This window comes from Tupaia chinensis, unplaced genomic scaffold (assembly GCF_000334495.1).
Source record: "Tupaia chinensis unplaced genomic scaffold, TupChi_1.0 Scaffold000048_1, whole genome shotgun sequence".
Lineage (NCBI taxonomy): Eukaryota > Metazoa > Chordata > Mammalia > Scandentia > Tupaiidae > Tupaia > Tupaia belangeri.
Window position 1 is genome coordinate 8,386,484 of NW_006159506.1, and position 20,067 is coordinate 8,406,550.

At 44.0% G+C, this 20,067-nt stretch overlaps 1 protein-coding gene across 1 annotated transcript in view; it reads right to left on the minus strand.

Moving 5' to 3' along the window:
* Positions 1-20,067, minus strand: part of FARS2 (phenylalanyl-tRNA synthetase 2, mitochondrial) — a 625,214-nt gene that overhangs the window by 556,773 nt on the left and 48,374 nt on the right. The window contains exon 3 of the mRNA XM_006141240.3: positions 8,504-8,589. The gene's annotated coding sequence lies outside the window, so the exon portion shown is untranslated. The remainder of the gene's footprint in view (positions 1-8,503; positions 8,590-20,067) is intronic.

Sequence of the window (20,067 nt, forward strand, 5' to 3'; positions counted from 1 at the left end):
CTTGCTATAGGGCACATGCGCTCGCCAGACAGACAGAGAGAGACAGAGAGACAGAAAGCGACAAATCACCCCCCCCAGGAGGATGGCCACGCCGCAATCCCTTCTCCTCCACTCCCCTCTCAGGATCTTGGGCATGCATGCACACGTGCCCGGCATGAGTTTTAAGCCACTGGGTCTGGGACTTGAACCGCTGTCGACTACGTGGGAGTCCAGCGACATAGCCATTGCGCTAACTGCTGGACCTGACTCTGGTACTGTTTCAAACCACTCCCATCTCTCTGTCCAAGCACCTCTTTAGACCCTAGTGTCAATGACCAAGTTCTTATCTCTCCTTTATACCTTAATTTCCCCTCCAAGCCCAGGCCCAGGGAAGAAGCAGAAGGAAGAAAATTCAGATATATTAGGTAGTCGGGAGAGTCGTCATGCCTTTTCTCTATGGAAATAGAAACGATCTAATACAATTTGAAATCAGACATAACTGACTGAAAATTCAAGTTCTGTTATTCTCATCTCTCTGTGACCTTGAAAAATGACTTAACCTCTATGAACCTCAGATTTTTCCCCTATAAAATGTGCACCTGCGATGGAGGGTCATGATAAGGTTCAAATGCTGTAACAAATATAAACCCTAATACCTAGTAGAGGTGTATAACATACAGCCTCTCTTCCTCAGAGCTGCACCTTGCACCCGAGCCCTTTCCACTAAACGTAAACGACATGGCTCCCTTCTCCCACTGTTAGGTGCACTCCCCATACAGACCACTTTCCTAAACTCACCCTGCCTTCTGGAAGCACCCACTGTCCAAAGACAGTGTCTTTCTGAGCTGTGATCTGGCTCCGCTTGCCAACCACTGTAGCACCATGTGCACTGAGGACACGCACAGCAATCATGTCAAAGCTCGGGTCTCAGGCCTTGCTGTCCTCAGAGCCCTGCTCTTCAATGCACTAGTTCACAGGAGTTTGGGTCAAGCTATTTTAAATACTCTGTGCTTCCACCTCTCCATCTCTGAAATTGGAAATAAAAACAGTGTCTATCTCCGGAGACAGGGTGAGGATTAGGCGGATTTGTAAAGCCCTGTGAACTGTGTTAGCACATAGGAAGCAACATTTTCTTTTCTTTTTTCTTTCTTTCTTTCTTTCTTTTTTTTTTCCTCGCTATAGGACACATGTACTCACCAGAAAGACAGATACAGAGAGATAGAAAGCAAGAAATCATCCCCGGGGGTATGGCCATGCTGCAATCCCTTCTCCTCCATTCTCCTCTCAGGATTTTGGGCACACGCGCACACGCGCCGGGCATGAGTTTAAGCCATAGGGTCCAGGACCTGAACCGCAGTCGACTACATGGGAGTCCAGCAACATAGCCGTTACACTAACTGCTGGTCCTAACATTTTCTTTTCCTTATTTTGTTTTTGTTTTTGCTATAGGGCATGTCTATTCATAGGAAAGAAAGTGGGAAATCACCCCCCCCCCGGAGATATGGCCATGCCATAATCCCCTCTACTCCATTCATTCGCCTGTCAGGATTTTGGGCACACGCACACACACCTGGCATGAGTATCAAGCCGCCAGTCCAGGACTCAAACCGCGATCAGCCCTGTTAGAATCAAGCGCCTTAACCACCATCCCACCTACTGGCCCCAGACGCTTCCTTTTTAAGTTCGACTTCCAAGTAAGTATGTAAGCCAGAGGTTCTTGGTTAGCTTTTGTCATTACGTCATTTTTTTTTAAAGAATTATTTAATTTAATGTATTTATCTTATTTTATTATATTTATTTATTTATTTAATTTGACCAGAGAGGAACAGAGTGAAAGAGAGAGAGAGAGAACAAGCAAGCAAGTCGCTAGGCACACGACTTGAGCCGTGGTAAACCATGTGGGAGTCCAGTACCCTTAACCACCATGCCACCTGCCAGCCCCTGTCATCCCATCTTAGCCCAAATAACTCTGCTGTTCTCTGGCAGGAGGGCGATGTGGCCTCTCTAGAGCAGAGCCTAGCTGTCCACACTGTGGTCCACAGACAGCATGTGTGTACCATCTGGGAGTTTATTAGAGCAAAGAATCTCAGAATCTCAGGCAGGTTAACATATTTTGCAGATACAACTCAACTGGGGTTCTTGTGAAAGAATACAAGCCTGGTGGGGGCTGAAATTCTGCAGCTCCTAGGTCCACGCTTCGAAGAAGTATGCCAAGAGGTGAGAACGCCTGTCTGAAGCCTGTGAGTGACAGCAGGTCGATGAAGCCTGAATGACAACTATGGAAAAGGCCCTGGCTGGGAGGCAAGTGGCTGACAGCACGGGTTGCTGCATGGGCCATGTCTTATTCTTCTGTTTTCTCAGCTGAAACCCTGACGTGATGGGGGAATGGTTCGCTGAAGTCATCTGGCACTACTTCTTACTTTTATGTGTTCTATCAGTGTATCCTCATTTTCAATAAAACCGCAATAACATGTTAGTTTTAAACACACACAAAAAAATTGTTTTACATTCGTTGTCTTTCCCATTACACCCTGGTATAATATTTGACTCTAAATCTCCTACAATGAAGATGATGCAAAATAATCTTAACAGAAAGGAATAATATCTGAATTGTCTCCCTTAGATATGAGGCTGGCGAGGCTGGCTTTGTAGTTTGGTGGTTAAGAGAGCTGGCTATCCCACATAGCCAACTGCAGTTTGAATCCTGACCCCTGATGAAACCTAACCCTGATGGCATGAAGAATACGCCATGTATACATGCATGCTCAAAATCCCAGAGAATGAAGAAATGGAGGAGACCATGCAATATGACCATGTCCCACTAGGGAGTGCTTCCCCACAGCCCTCTCCTCTGGCAAGCACACACCCTCTGACAAAAACAAAAACAAAGAGAGAGAGAAAGAAAAAGAAAATGAAGACAACTTTAAAAGAGGATGTGGGGTGGGTGGATTGAGGATGATAGGACATCCTATGCAAAACAATGGGTTGGATATTTTTTTGTTGTTGTTTTAATTTTGCAAGAGGACCTGGGTCTTCTCTGGAGATAGATACAGAAAGAGAGAGAGAAAATGAGAAAGCATCCTCCCATGGGGCATGATCACAAGGCAACTCTTTCTCCATTTCTTCCTCCTTTTGGGATTTGGGGCTTGCATGCACACATGGTGGGGTTTTTTTGTTTGTTTCAGTTTTTTAAGAATTATTTTATTGGGGCCGGCAGGTGGCGTGGTGGTTGAGGTGGCTGGATTCCCACATGGCTGACTGTGGTTCAAGTTCTGGACCTGGTGGCTTGCTTTCTCACCTTCCTTCTCTCTCTACCTCTCTCTGGCCAACTTTGATAAAATAAAAAATAAAATAATGACAATGAATTTTAAAAAAAAAGAATTATTTTATTTATCTTTATTTATTTTAATTTGATCAGAGAGGGACAGAGAGAAAAAGAGAGAGTGAGTGAGAAAGCAAGCCACCAAGTCTGGGACTCGAACTACAGTTGGCCATGTGGCTATTCAACATCCTTACCCACCATGCCACCTGCTGGTCCCATGGTGTGTTTTTTAAGCCAGTAGAGCCAGGACTCATTGGTGCTCAGAATCAAACTGTAGTTGGCTATTTGGGATCCAGTTCCTTTAACCACTGCTACATAGGATGGCCCCGATGGGCTGCATTTTTAGAAGAGAATGTGTTGTTACTTTGCTGCCATTTTTATTTCAAATCCCCATGATGTTAAATACTAAGTTAAAGCATCAGAAAGTTTCCCCCTTTCTATAACCATTGGTCTATTGAGACATATGTAAGTAATCGGTCCCTGGAGTCAACAAACAGAAAAAAATTAAGAAAAGAGGGACAAAGAGGAAAGAGAAGAGACGAGAGAATCACAGCAAATGACCCAGGAGCCTCTTAGTCCACCCTAGGGAGTGTAGCTTCCATTTTCTCAGAAATGACCCGTGCATGGGACCAGCAGTTAGCATAATGGCTATGTCGCTGGACTCCCATGTAGTCGACTGTGGTTCATGTCCTGGACCCAGTGGCTTAAAACAGTGCGTGCATGCCCAAGATCCCGAGAGGAGAATGGAGAAAGGACTGCAGCAAGGCCATCCCCCCCGGGGGGGTGTGGGGGGTGATTTCTCACTTTCTGTCTCTCTGTCTTTTGTCTGTCTGGCGAGCACACGCACCCTATAGCAAAAACCTCTCCAAAAAAAAAAAAAAAAAAAAGAAAGAAAGAAAGAAATGACCCATGCCTGTGCTGGATACCCAAGCAAACTATCTCTCTCACCAAACAGGGCCCCTAACTCCACAAGTGCTTGTCACCTCAGTAATTAACTGAGGGGAGAAGAGAGTTATCCTCCCAGCCTCAAAACTATTGCGAAATTACCTAAATGCGAATGCCATATATCACATTCTAAATATGCTTTTCTTTGAATAAACCAGGGAGGATCAGCAACAGATGTCCCTTCCAAGTCATTTCAGTCAAGGCAAGAGCGAGTTTCTATTATGTCACTCTGACTCAGCGCCGATGTATATCATATGTACGTATGCGTGACCGAATATGCGTGTGTGTGCAGATGCACCTCTGCTCTGCCTGTATCTAAAAAGGCTTCAGAGGGAGTAAGTAAGTCTTCTCCCACTTACTGAAATAATGTGTTCATTCTCTGTCCTTATAGGAGACACAAAACAAGAAAGCCACCATGGATCATATATTGTTTCTGCTCCAACTACTGACAGAGCACTAAGGGATAAACCCAAAACAAAACAAGGACAATTTTTAAAAATTTTACATGCTACCACTCATTTATAAAACAAAATCAAAGCAAGAACACTTGTTTCCCCCAAAACTCAACTTTCATCTTCAAACTTAGAAGAACGTTCAGTTTTCAAAGTTAAAGGTTGAATAACCTTCAACCAAATCATCTCTCACACAGTTCAACACAAGCACTGCCATTAACACAGGGAATATGTCTGTCTCTGTCTTTTTAAACAAATTCTAAAGACCCAGGCAGGGCCCAGACAAAGAATTCCAAACCAAAGACTCTCAGACTGAGTATGTGGTTAACCCAAAGCTGCACCCTAAACATAACGACAGAGGAAAACCACTAAAACTATGCTCGCCCAGAGGAGGAAAGGATCTGAATGAGAAGCTTCCAGAACCTACCGGAAAGATCAGCATACACACCATCATCGCCTTCAGTTTATAAAAAGAGACTGCCACCCAAACCCAGAAAGTCACCTGAAGCTTACACTGATAACTAAGCCAGTAAATAGTTGGCCCTTTCTAGATTTCCTTTCTTTTCTTTGTTTTTTTACCCCTTATTTTAGTTTTGCTATGGGTTGTGCATGCTCAACACAGAGAAAGAGAGAGAAGTGGGAAATCTCCACAGAGAATAGTCATACTGCAATTTCTTCTCTTCCAATCTCTTTAGGATTTGGGGCACGCACACACACGCGCTTGGCATGATTTTCAAGCTACTGGGTGTGAGACTTGAACCGCACATTCGGCCATGTGGGATCCAACATTTTAACCTCCATTCCATTTGCTGGGCCTTCCTCTCTCTTTCTAAGCAAAGCTATGCGAAGTAAACGAGATCTATCTTCCTCAGCAACCAGTCACAAGTCATAGAATATAAAGATACACTCCATAAACACACAAAAAACTTTTTCACCAAAAGAAACAAAATAAGAAAGATTCCCGCATATGTGAGGAATACGTCCCAACGATATCAGCTCCTTGGTATCCTGAGGAGAGATATTTTTGTTATCTTTTGTGGTAAAAATCTTAATTAGGGCCCAAAATGTAGGTCTTAAGGAGAAATTACGGGGCCTGGATGATGGCAAAGGGGTAAAACACAATGAATGGTCCATAAGACACACACGGGAAGGCTGTCAGTTCATGACCTGGGGTCTCCCTGGATATGCCGAGCATGGACGTGCCCATAATCCAGGTTGGCTGGGGTTAGGGATAGATGGTGGAGTTGGGACCCTGTCAGGGGGTCCATATCTCTGTCTCTTGTCTCACTCATGGAATAGATGAATGAACTTTACCAAAGGGAGAAATTAAGAGAAGCCAGGTGGTGACACAATCCTGTCACCTGGGAAGGGTTCTGGTGCTGCATCTCAGGACCTCCTGAGCACACTGGAGGCAAACAGGCACCCACAGCCTGGGCCACCTGAGACTGGGAATGGATCACAGTATGGAGACTCTAATCAAGGTACCTGTCTATCTGTCTCTGTCTGTCTGTCTCTCTCATAGGAAAGAAGGAAGGAAACTTTTAAAAAAGAGAAAGAGAGACAAAGTAGAGCAATGACAGTCCCATGCCTCGACCATATGTTAGAGTCATATTGCTGTTGGAACCAGCAGTTGGCATAATGGCTATGTCGTTGGACTCCCATGTAGTTGACCACCGTTCAAGTCCCAGACCTGGTGGCTTAAACTCACACTGGGCGTGTGTGTGTGTACATTCCCAAGATCCCAAGAGGAGATTGGAGGAGAAGGGATTGCAGTGTGGCCAACCCTGCTGGGGGGTGCTTTCTTACCTTCTGTCTCTCTCTCTTGTCTGTCTGGCGAGTACACGCACCCTATAGCAAAAACCTCTCCAGAAACAAAAACAAAAAAAGAATCATATCGGTGGCCCTAAAAATTCCAGTGGCTAAGTCACACATCAGACCACCTGTAACAAAACCCCTAGAGATGGGATGCAGACCTCGTTATTTTGTCAAGTTCCCGGATGGACTGCAATGCACGGACATGGTTGGGAACCACTGAATTATAGATTATTCTGAAAGTAATTTTCCAGATAGAAGAATTCACCTAACATGAATGTGGGTCCTTGGTTGTAGGTTTTTGCCTACAGAGCATGTGCACTTGCCAAAGAAAGACAGAGAGAGTGAGAGGGAAAGTGACAAATCACCACCCAGGGTTGGCCACGCCATAATCCCTTCTCTTTCATTCTCCTCCCAGAATTTTGGGCACACGCACACACACATGACTGGTATGATTTTCAAGCCACCAGGTCTAGGATTCAAATTGCAGCCATACCGGAGTCCAGCGCCATAACCATCATGCCACCTACTGGCCCTAGGTCCTTGATATGTTGAGACAAGAAGTCTCTGTCTAAAACTTACACCCAGCTATGACGAGAGACTACTGCAAGTCACCCACCCCAGTCTTAGGAGAGGGGCTGACAATCGTGTGCATCCCGGCTCCCCTGCTTAAAATGCAACCTTCAATAAAGCAGGGTCCAGGAGAGACCCTTTAAGACTCTGAAGGAAAATGAACATCCTCTTAGCAATATATACACAGAGAAATAGATACATTTCCTTGCTGTTTCTCCTCTGTTGATAAAGCTGAAAATTCACTTTATCTGAATAAAAAAAGTCCTCAGTGTTTACCGTCAATACCCTCAGGCTTCCATTTAAATAGCTTTAGATACTTTCTCGCTTTGTTTTATTTGAAAGCAAACATCTGACAGGGAAGAGTGCAAAAAAAATTCAACTGTAACCAATGCACATTTATTCAAAAATTTTAAAGACAAAATTTTACCCAAGGAAGTTAAAGAGAAAACCAAACATATTGCACACATTATTTTTTAAAGGTTTTTTTATCTTGCCATAGGGTGTGTGCACTTATTGAAGACAGAAAGGGGGAAAGTGAGAAATCATTCCCCAAGGGGAATGACCATGCTACAGTCCCTTCTCCTACATTCTTCCCTCGGGACTCGGGGCGCGCGCGCACGCACACACACACATACACGCACACACCTGCTGTGTTTGTCAAGCTCTTGGGTCCAGGATTCAAACTGCAAAGTTGGCCATGAGGGATTCAGCATCTTAACCACCATACCACCTGCTATTTCAGGCCTTTTTAAGATAATATTTTAGAACCAGCAACTGGCTTAGTGATTAAGGCACTGGATTCTCACATGGCTGACCATGGTTCAGGTCCCAAACCCAGAGGCTTGAAACAAACTTACATGTGTACATACATGCCCAAAACCCCGAGAGGAATTTTGGAGGAGAAAGGATTCTAGAGGAGACAAGAGGAAAAGGAATTATGGCATGGCTATCCTCCCTGGGGGCGTGATTTCTCACTTTCTCTGTCTGTCTCTCAGGGGAGCTCACACACCCTATGGCAAAAATCTCTCTAAAGAAAGGGGGGAAAAAGATAATATTTTAAATAACACAAACCTTTTAAAACATAAATTTGGAAAGGCAAGGAAATGCCATGTAGAAATATTCAACAATGAGTATTTTTTAAAGACCATTTTTATTAAGAAACAAAAAAGCTAATTCTAAGGATGCTTCACAGCACGAACCCTGAAGGCAGGCTCTAAATCCAGGCCCTGCCATTGTTAGGCAGGAACTCTTAATTATGTCCCTCAACTTCTCTATACCTCATCTCACCTGTATGGTACAGGAATTAAGGCTCTAGAGTCAGCCTGGTGAGTTTGAATTCAGATCTGCATGTTGGCTATGTGGGCTCACTCTCTGAGCCTCTCTCCCTCCTCTCTAACACCCACAGGCGAATGGTACCTACCTCCTATGTGGAGAAACTTGAACCTGGGGCCCTTCTGTTGAGAATGTGAAATGGTACAGCCACTGAGTAAAACAGTATGAAAGTTCCTAAAAAAAAAAATAATAAACATAAAATTACCTTACAATCTGGTAATCCCACTTCTGGGTATACACCCTAACGAACAGATATTGGCGTAACCCTCTTCATAGCAGCGATATTCACAACTGCCAAGAGGCGGAAGCAACCCAAGCGCCCATCAGTGGATGAACTGTGTATACATACCATGGAATATTATTCAGCCTTCAAAAGCAGAGATACTCTGATATACGCTACGACACAGATGAATCCTGAGGATATTATGCCAAATGAAATAATGCGGTCACACAAGGACAAATACCGTCCGACTCAGTCCATTCACATGAGGAACAAAGAATAGTACTTAAAATCACAGAAACAAAATGTAGAATGGTAGTGGTCAGGGGCTGTGGGAGCGGGGAACAGGCAGTTAGTCCTTAGTGGTACAGGTTTCAGTTTGGGAAGATGAGAAAGTTCTGCATCTGGATGGTGGCAATAATTGCAAAACAATGTGAGTATAATAAATGCCAGTGAGCCATATGCAGCAAAATGGTTAAAATGACCATTTGTCTTACACATCTAAGCACAAAATAAAAATGAAAGGATAAGAAAAACGAATACCTTCCTCCTAGAGCTGTGGTAAGCATTAAGCATATGTGAAGGGTTTAGAGTGAGCTTGGCACGGACTCAGGTCTCCACAGGTGTCAGCAGTTTACTTCATTTCCCTGCATTTGTGGTTCCCGACAGCACCTGCTATAGCGTGTTACATGAGAAGATGTTCGCTGACTCTGGTCCTCCCCCTGGGCTGAATACCTTCTGCAATGGGGCATTTTCAGCCCTGGGCCTCTACCATAAATGTTCCTTCATTGTGACAAAATTTCCACTGCAATTGGAGGAAGGAAAAGAAGCCGCCTGATGTCTAAACCAATTACCCATTACACAATGCTATGATCACACAGAAAACAACTGGTTTCACTGTCATTTCCTAAATGATTTCTTAATAATTTCAACTCAAAGATAGGCTCACAGGGGACCAGCAGTTGGTGTAATGGCTATGTCCCTGGACTCCCATGTAGTAGACTGTGGTTCAAGTCCCAGACCCAGTGGCTTAAACGCATGCCAGGCGTGTGTGCCCAAGATCCTGAGAGGAGAATGGAGAAGGAGGGATTGCTGTGGGGTCATCCCCCCGGGGGGGTGATTTCTCGCTTTCTGTCTCTCTGTCTCTCTCTGTCTTTTTGGCGAGCGCACATGCCCTATAGCAAAAACCTCTCAAAGAAAAAAAACAGATAGGTTCACAGGTGGAGGTTATCATATAGATCTGATAAACAGGGAGGAGAGAAGAAAGTCCCCCCGTTATTCATATTCTATAACTTTTTATCACAACCAACACTACTTCCCGGTTCTCTGCTTAATGCTTTTGGAAACATTGTATTATAACTTTCCCAATCATACACCACAACAGAGTACAACCAGCCCCCATGTAAGCAGCTTCACAACCAACTGAACCCTTCCAACTCAAACACCTAACACTCTGAATTTTCAACAACCAAAAATTAGAAGGACATAGTAACTACATTGAAGCAATTTTTCATTACTAACAAAAGTCACTATAATCAGCACTATTTTTCTTTACTTTCAGCTCTTTTACTTTTTTGGTTTTGCTTTGTTTTTGTTTTTGTTTGCTATACAGTGAGTGTGCTCTCCAGAGAGACACAGAAAGATCACCCCCCAGTGGGGCTGGCCATGCTACAATACTTTCTCCTCTGGTCTCCTCCTGGGATTTTAGCCACACTCTCACGCATGTGTGTACAGCATGAGTTTCAAGCCGCCATGTCTGGAACTTTGGGAGTCCAGCACCTTAACCACTACACCGTTTGTTGGTCCCTTCCGGTTTTTTTTAGATACAGTCTCAATTCCTTTCATTCCTTCATTGACACTACAAAACTTCCAATATCATTTTGACAAGTCTATTTGAAAGCACACAGCTTGGTGGGGCATGCATTATGTTCCTGAGAAATAGCTTCTCCATGGCCCATTGCCTTGCTGCACATGCCAAGACCAACGGCCACTCATACCCCACACACATGCTTCTCCACTCTTACCACCTCACGTGCCAGATCCTGTCCTAAACACTCCTCCTGGCCTTCCTGCCTTCTCTGCCTCCTAAGCCAAGGATCCCAAACTCACATGCCTAACCACAAGTCCAGCCACCTAGAAGGCCCTAAAATAAAGACAAATACCGGGTCATCGTGAAAGTCATGATGTATTTTTCTATGGAAAAACGCACAACCTAATGTAATAACTGGCTAAATAGAACTGATCAATGTATTTAGTTTAGGAGACCAGTCCCTGATTTTAAAATATAAAAATATACAATCAAGAATCTATAAATTATTTATAATACACAGAAAAATCAGACTAGACATTAGGTTGTATAATAGTCATAAACAGGGGCCACCAGATGGCATAATGGTTACATCACTGGACTCCCATATAGTTGACCGCGGTTAGAGTCCTGGACCAGGCGGCCTAAAATTCAAGCCAGGCGTATGTGCGCACATGCCCAAAATCCTGAGAGGAGAATGGAAGAGAAGGGATTGCGGTGTGGCCATCCCTCCTGGGGGGTTAGTTCTCGCTTTCTGTCTCTCTGTCTCTCTGGTGAGCACAAGAGCCCTATAGCAAAAATCTCTCTAAAAAAAGAAGTCATAAACAAAAATTCTTGGTAGGTCAATCCTTCGTGAGTGTGTGCGTGTGCGTGTGTCTTTATATTTTAAACATTAAACTTCTTTTTTGATGACCGAAGACGTTTTATATGCTAATGAGATTCATTTCCTTGCAGTGCTTCTCACCTGTGGCAAACCTGCCACCTCTAATTTGTTTTAAACGGAATTCTAATCACCCAATCAATCATGCTCTTGACCTTCAGCCTTCATAGCCACTTCGCTGTGGTCAAAATTGGCTCTAAAAATTCATGTTGTAACACTTCTGTTGTCCTGAAGGTATAAAGTACCAATGACAGGAATATAATTTGAGCAAACCTTCTGACAGATGAAAAAAACACTACATAGCGCTTCCAATTTGTCTTCTATCAAGTTTCTTTAAATAAAAGTGAATATCTATGCTATTATTAAATAATAACTTTCCTCCGCTGGGGTTTAAAGACTTATAAATCATCCACATTTCTATATAATAAATCTAGTCTCTTCACCACAAAATCCCATGGCCTAGTTTTCACTTTAAATAACTTATCCTTCTTCATGCAGAGGTACTTATGACCATGTAAGTCTTCCCACTCCCCATCCTGCCTCTTCCTAGCACACATGCAACCTTAATTGTGTTGGCATCCATCTTTCTTGCTTCATCCTATGTCAGTGCAAGAAGTTTTCTTCTCACCCAGGCCCTGTCCCATGGCTCACCCACTTCCACACACAGCCATGCTCAAGTTTCTCCTCCTGAAACAAAAAGCATGCTCTCTTGACATCCACCATACCCCCTCCTTCATGGCCTTAGCTTTCCTTCTCAAAAAGGCACAAGGACTCACAGAAGGTTCTGCCCTACCAGTCCACTGGAGCTACTGTCAGTAATGTCACTGATGGCCCCTATTCACCCAACCCAGAGCCACTTTTCAAAGTTTATCTTACTTAAACACTACAGCATCTGACACTGTTAGCTGCACCCAAAGTCATGTCTTTCCTCAGTTTCTACAGTCCCCCTTCTGGTCCTCTCAGCTGTGAACATTCTGACTTGATTTTGGTTTTATTTTGGTGTAAAAAATTCCCCCTCCCCCTTTTGTTTTGAGAGGTTTTTGCTATAGGGTGCATGAACTTGCCAGAAAGAGAGAGAGAGAGAGACAGAGAAACAGAAAGCGAGAAATCACCCCCCCATGGGGAGATGGCCATACCACAATCCCTTCTCCTCCATTCTCCTCTCGGAATCATAGGCACACACACACATGCGACCGGCGTGAATTTAAGCCACCGGGTCCAGGACTCGAACTGCAGTCGGCTACATGGGAGTCCAGCGACATAAACATGATGCTAACTACTGGTCCCATGGTGTAAAAATTCCCTTTGAGAGTCCACTAGTTACTGCAGACTTCTGTCTTCGGCCCTGTTCACTTCCCGCTCTACTCTGTGCCTGTTTATGGTCCCATCCCCTTCAAATATAATTGGCAGTCAGCTGGTGGGGTGGTGGTTAAGTGGCTGGATCCCACCTGACTGACTGCACACATGCCCTCTAGCAAAACAAAATACACACACACACACACACACACACACACACACAGATATAACTGGCTTCCATTGCCAAATACATGCCAAGGCCCCTCAAATCTACATCCAATACCAGTCTCCCTTGGGAGCTCCCGTCCACATATGCATCTGAGCATAAAGGACTTCCACACCTGGGAGTCATTCAGACACTTTACATCTATAACACAGCAAATCTGTACATCCTACCTACTCCCACTTCATACATCATGGGTAATACTACCAACAGATTTCTACCCCACATACGTGAGATAAGGGATACTCAATCTGTATAATAATGACATATCCATTCAAGTGTGCTATAGATCGACAGAATGCAATATGCAGCAAACTATTTCTTATTTTCTTTCCAAATCAATTTCATTTGTTTGGAAAAATCATTAGCTAATAGACATCTTGAAAACGTTATGCTTTCTGACTGGCTTCTAAAGGGACTCAGAACACAAAGGAGTAGCATTCCTTCTGTTCTGAATGTTCTCTGATGTAAGAATTCAAACCAGTGTCCTGACCTGGTAGACACACAGCAGTTCTATTATTTCCAGTCTTCAGGGCAGTGGTAACAACTACATGGTATTCAAATTTTCACGTATTAAAATTCAGATGCATTCCCTTCGGTTGGGGTTTCAGTCTGGAATTGGATTCATATTACATCTTAAGTGTGTCATCGAAATATTTATTAACGTTTTTATATTTTATAAAATATTTCAGTCAACGCTATTAAAGTGAATCAATCATCAAAATGCTCCTAGTCTAGGAGCACGTCAATTGTGAAGAAAACATAGCAAATGGAGGACATATACTTTACAATATTAATGTTGAGAGTTAAACATCCTAAAAATGTAACCGAAGGGACCAGGAGTTGGCGTAATGGCTATGTCGCTGGACTCTCATGTAGTCAGCCATGGTTTGAGTCCCAGACCTGGTGGCTTAAACTCACGGCAGGCACGTGTGCGTGTGTGCCCAAGATCCCAAGAGGAGAATGGAGGAGAAGGGATTGCAGCGTGGCCATCCCCCCTGGGGGGTGACTTCTAGCTTTCTATCTCTCTGTCTCTCTCTCTCTGGCGAGTGCACGCACCCTTGGCAAAATCCTCTCCAAAAAAAAAGAGAACATCTTGGAAACAGTGACACTTTCTGATAAATATAGGAGAGCTGTGGAAACAAGGCAGAGTGGGAAGAAGAAAGAAGACAAAAAAGAAATATAAAGAGAGAAAATATTATAGGAGAAGCTGATGGAGAATAGAAATTGGTAGGCTGGATATTATAATTCGCAGAGGGCTCCCTGCTCCTTTTTATTCATCCCTCTCCTCCACTTTGAGCAGGGTGAACAGCTTTATAGTTCCCTAAATTATGGCCACAAACGAATCACCTGGACCAGCTGGTGGCATGGTGGTTGAGGCCGCTGGAAAGCATGTGGCCGACTACACAGTTCTATTTCCAGACCCAGTGGCTTGAAAAACACACAGGTACATGTGTGTACATGCCCAAAATCCCAGCAGAAATGGAGGAGCAGGGATTGTGGTGTGACCATCCCCCATGGGGGCATTTTTTCACTTTCCTCTCTCTCGCTCTCTCTTTCCTGCAAGAGTACACATCCTTTAGCAAATTTAAATAAATGTGTACACACACACACACACACACACACACACACACAAAGGACTAGACTCACGTGAGAGCTGACGTTAGTGTCAATAGGTGTTCACCTGAAAAAAATTCTCCATTTCTGCTTACGGTATTTTTTCTGGAAAATGCTCACATCTAACCACTTATATAAACAGAGCTATCAGCAAGATGTAACGTTATAAAATACATGCTCCCTCAAAGAATGGAGTCGCAGCAACAGAAAATAGGACAACTCTGGAAGATTCTATGTCTGGGAGGGTGGAGAGCTATGCAGCAGGAGAAAGTGTGGAGGAACAGTGGACTGCCTTAGCCACCTCATACCAGGCCAGAGGGCAAGCTAATTTTGGTGATGGCAGAGAGCAAGAGGAAGTAGCCAAAGGAAAATTCCAGTAAGGGGATCAGCATAGGAGGAGAAAATACTTCAACTGGGAAAGAACAGGCCCAAGGATTTAGAATACCTGGATCTGCAGTTCTGAGCACCCAGAGAAGATGATTATGAGTATGATTCAACTCCATTTCTCTTCTCCCTTCCCTTACTAACACTACTGCTAGCCTGCACAAAGTTCACAGCCAATACTACAGCACGGTTCTCACAGCAAGGCTGTCTGAGAAGCCAAGGCAGCCAAAGGAATGCCTCAGGCTCAGCGTGTGAAATCAGATATGAACTATGCTAAGGGACTAAACCAAGACCAAGAAAGTTTCTTCTTGGCTTTGGAAAGAATCAACACCAACATCAAATTCATCTTCCCAAGTAATAAAAGACACTGTCAGGCTCTTTAGCTAAATTGCTAACCAGGTTAACTCCAAAGCTAAAGCTAAACAGGCAGCTCCCAGCAGAGACAAGTCATGGGTTCACGGCCAGGCCTTGAACCATGCAGTCGGCCAAGTGGGACCTAGCCACCTTAACCACCACGCCACAAGTCGGCTCAGACGACAAATGTCTTAATGCCTTTACAATAAGTACCATAATTTACTATAAACACAGACAGTAAGTCAGACTGTAATTCTATGAACAAAGGTAAAGGTCGTAATACGCTCTCATTAGACATAACTAATCCAATGTTCCTTTAAAATGTACTAACTACAAGCCTAAGGAAACCAGATTATATCTAGAAATTGATTATTTCGAGGTGGAGCAACAACAAACGTTAGGTTTACATGAATAGAAAGGAAGACCCTCAAACATTTACAACTTCGGCATCTGGATACATAACAAATACAGACTCGTGGTCTGACAGGGTCCGGTAAGATGTTACCGGTCTTCTCTAACCTCTTCCTGCTAGAGGAATCACATGAGCCAGGGCCAACAAGGAATTACAAAGTCTCGTCACAGACTAGAGAAAGCCTTGTCGACTTCACTGTATATAATGGAGGTACTGAGTCAGATTTTGAAGTCTTTTTTGGGTGGGACTTCATGAGTGAACCCCTATTTGGTTAATACAGAACTTGGCTGGAGAACTTTTATCTTTTTTGTTTCTTCCCAGCCTCAGGGTGTGTATGCTTTCTGGGAGAGACAGAGAGAGGGAAATGAGAACTCACCCCCCTCAAGGGGGATGGCCACACTGCAATCCCTTCTCCTCCTTTCTCCTTTCGTGATTTTTTAGGCATGCATGCAGACATGTCTAGCATGATTTTTAAGCCACCAGGTCTGAGACCAAACTGTGGTCACCCATATGGGACTCCAGCTCCTTAACCACCATGCCAACTGCTGGCCTCTCAACTAATAGCTTTTTTTTTTTTTTTTGGAGCGGTTTTTGCTATAGGGTGCGTGCACTCAACAGAAAGACAGAGATAGAGAGACAGAAAGCAAGATATCACCCCTCAGAGGGGATGACCATGCTGCCATGCCACACTCCCTTCTCCTCCATTCTCCTCTTGGGATCTTGAGCACACACGCACGCACATGCACCCAGCGTGAGTTTAAGCTACCAGGTCTGGAACTCAAACCACGGTCGACTACACAGGAGTCCAGCAACATAACCATTATGCCAACTGCTGGTCCCATCAACTAATAGTTTTAACACAAGTAGATCCAGCTCTTTCTCCCTTGCCTCCTGGATCACAGCTTCAACACATTCCACTGTGTTCTGTACTATGTCCTCCATCATAAGTGGATCCAGATCAAATGCAATCTCCTTCACCACAGTTCAGATGGCTGTTCTCTACTCCTTGTTCTTGTATTGCACGAAGCCTCTGTTGATCTCTTTCCTACCATTTTCTCTGATGATATTCTCTGGGCCACTCTTTCTATTTGGTTTGAGCAGTGGGCTTTCGATGACGTCTGGCCTCTGGATCCTTCTTCCTCCATCTCAGCAATGGGCATGTCTGCAGGTGCTCCACACTCTGGAGGGGATTCTCTGAAATCCTATCCTGTTTTATCTAGATGATGGTCCTGAAAATGACCATCATAAAGTAAAACAGTCATTTCAGTGCATTCTGTGCACTGATCAGCAATGCTAAGTTGCGAAGTAAAGCTTCTATTCTATTTGCAAAGGTATCTCTATCTATCTATTTATTTATTTATTTAGAGAGGTGTTTTTTTTGTTTTTGTTTTTTGTTTGTTTGTTTGTTTGTTTTTGCTACAGGGCGCGTGTGCTTGCTAGAAAGACAGAGGAAGAGAGAGAGACAGAAAGTGAGAAATCACCCTCCCTAGGGGAGATGGCCATGCCGCAATCCCTTCTCCTCCATTCTCCTCTCAGGATCTTGGGCACACATGCACACGTACCCGGCGTGAGTTTAAGCCACCGGATCTGAGACTCAAACTGCAGTCGACTACATGGAAGTCCAGCAACACAGCCATTACATCATCTGCTGGTCCCATTGCAGAGGTATCTTGATTCATTTGGAGTGATTTCAACTCTTCATCCATTACATTATATACTCGATTTGCGCCCTCCGTCTCTTCATGATCCAGTTGTTGGTTTTTTGATTGCTAACTTTAACAATCTGCTGTGATTTCTGAATCAGAATTCTATTGCACTTCATTTATTCATAAGACCAAAATGTGTGATCTAGCTTTCTCTTCCTGGTTAAAGCCATTCTCATAAAACTTAGAAACCCTGTTGGATTGAGACGATCACAGCCAGAAAGCCTAAGTGCTTTAAGCCATGGAAATAGCTTTCTGTGGATACACTGTAAATCCTCAACAATGTCCTTCAACCTTGCTATTTCCCTTCCAACGCCAGGTAAAAGAAAAGCACGACTGATTTCACTATCTATGAATTCACCCGGGATCAAGAATCCAGACTTCTCAGACTATGGAGAGATTATTTTAACTTGAGACATAAAAGTAGCTGTTTTCCCAGATTGCTCTTTTTATCCAGATTCAGCAGGTGCTTTATGACAAGGAGATCCAACCGTTTAGACAGCAACCAAGCTACCACAGCTGCAAAGTCAAGAGCTTGATCAATGTCAATCTCCAGACGTGACCCACCTGCACTGCTGTCACATGTTAAAGCTCTACACCATCTAGTGATTTCTGCAGTGGGATTTCTTGAAGGCTTTCTGATGAGATAGTGCATTAAGGTAAGCACAGCTTTGACACTCGATCCTCCCAAAGAAGTACGTGTTCTTCAAAGATGAGAGGTAATCACCAGTACATGTTTCCATTGGGCCTGTGCAGTACTCTTGTAAAACTTACATACTTGGGGCTGGTAGGTGGCATGGTGGTTAAGGACGCTGGACTCCCACATGGTTCAAGTCCCAGACCTGGTGGCTTGCTTTCTCACTCCAGCTCGCTCGCTCTCTCGCTCTCTCGCTCTCTCTCTTCCCCCAACCCCGGTCAAATTAAAATAAGTAAATAAAATAATTTTAAAAAAGAAAAATAAAAACTTACATACATACATACTAGATAACCTCACTCAGCTCATACAGTTGTGGAAACACTACTGAAAGTGTACTGATGCAGCTAGTTGTAGGGCCATCTTTAGTAATGGTCATTTGATGACATAGAAGCTATGAATGAACCTAACCTGCTATGGTAAAAGTGTGACAAATCCCATCTCTCCATCAGTTAGCTCTAAGGCATATGAAGGGATGATGCATTTGTTTGGGTTTTGTTTTGGTTTAGTTTTTTAACAGGCTCTCACCGTGTCAAGATCTTCCCATCTCAGCCTCCCAAGTAGCTGAAACCACAAGTGTACACTATCAAGTATGTATATATATATACATATATATACACATATACATACATATATATATATATATATATATACCCACACACAGAAATCGCTTCCCAGGGGGAATGGTGACACCACAATCCCTTCTCCACTCTCCTCTTAAGACTTTGGGCACACATGCACATGTGTCAGGTGAGAATTTCAAGCCACCAGGTCCAAGATTCAAACCGTGGACGGTCACGTGAGAGTCTAGCACCTTAACCACTATGCTACCTCCTGACCCCGAAGTCTGGCTTTTTGGCAGCACCTTTGATATGAGTTAGGCCAAAAAGAAATTCCCCTTAGTAACCTTTTCACTTGCTAGCCAATACGTTGAGGGCACACAGTAGATTATTGCCCATCAACCCTAAGTGCTCATCCCTCCTGGAGGACAGCTCACCCTGTCCACGTAGGGACACATGCCTCTCACTAGAATTTGTTCTTGACTCCAGGACCTGCTTGCTTTGGCTGCTTGTGCTGAACACCACTCAGAGTCTGAAGGTGGTCACAGCCCTCAGGGGGTCAGGGCAGTTACAAAGTCACAGATGTAGGCCTTGGGGTCTCCAGAATTCTCATGTAATGCCATGGCCAGCCTCCTGCCAAGAGAGGCACCCACTCTGTAGACTGTGAGCTTGCAATTGGTCACAACTTTATAGTGATGGTGGGGTCAGGAGAAGAGCATCTGGATGTACCAACAGCATTCCACTCTACTGTGTTTGCAGCTTTAGGAAGATGTGGACGTTAACTGATTGATTTGCTATAGGGCATGTGCACTGGCTAGACAGAGACAGAACGGGAGAGAAAGAAAGGGAAAAAGCACACCCAAAGGGGGATGGCCATGCCACAATCTCTTCTCCTCTATTCTCCTCTTGGGACTTTGGGCATACATGCACACACATCTGGCATGGTTTTCAAGCCATCAGTTCCAGGACTTAGACTGCACAATCAGCCATGTGGGATCCAGCCACCTTAACTACTGAACTACTGTGCCACTTAGCTGCCCCCTCCTTCTTTTTCTTTTTTTTTTTTTTTAATTTGTCAGAGGGCACCTGTGCTCACTAAAAACAGACACAGAGGGAAAGGGAAGAAGCCCCCCCGCCCCCCTAGGGAATAACCACACAGCAATCCCTGCTCCTCCATTTCTCCACCCTTTCAGAATTTTGGGCGTGTGCACACACACGCACATACTCAGCCTGTTTCTCAAGATATAGGTCTGAGACTCAAACTATAGGCCAGTCCTGTGGGATGTAGCTGTTTTAATCACCAGGCTATGGGTTGGCCCTGTGAAGGTTTTTTGTTAAGTGACAATATCCTAGAAATAAAGATGCTTTCCTCATTAAAAAATTATATTTATAGCCAGAGAAAAGACTGAAGAAGGACACAGCTGTTATAACATTTGAATTGCTGTCATACAAGAGGGATAGATGCATGCCAGGCAGGGGGTGAGCTCATGGAGTGAAGGGAA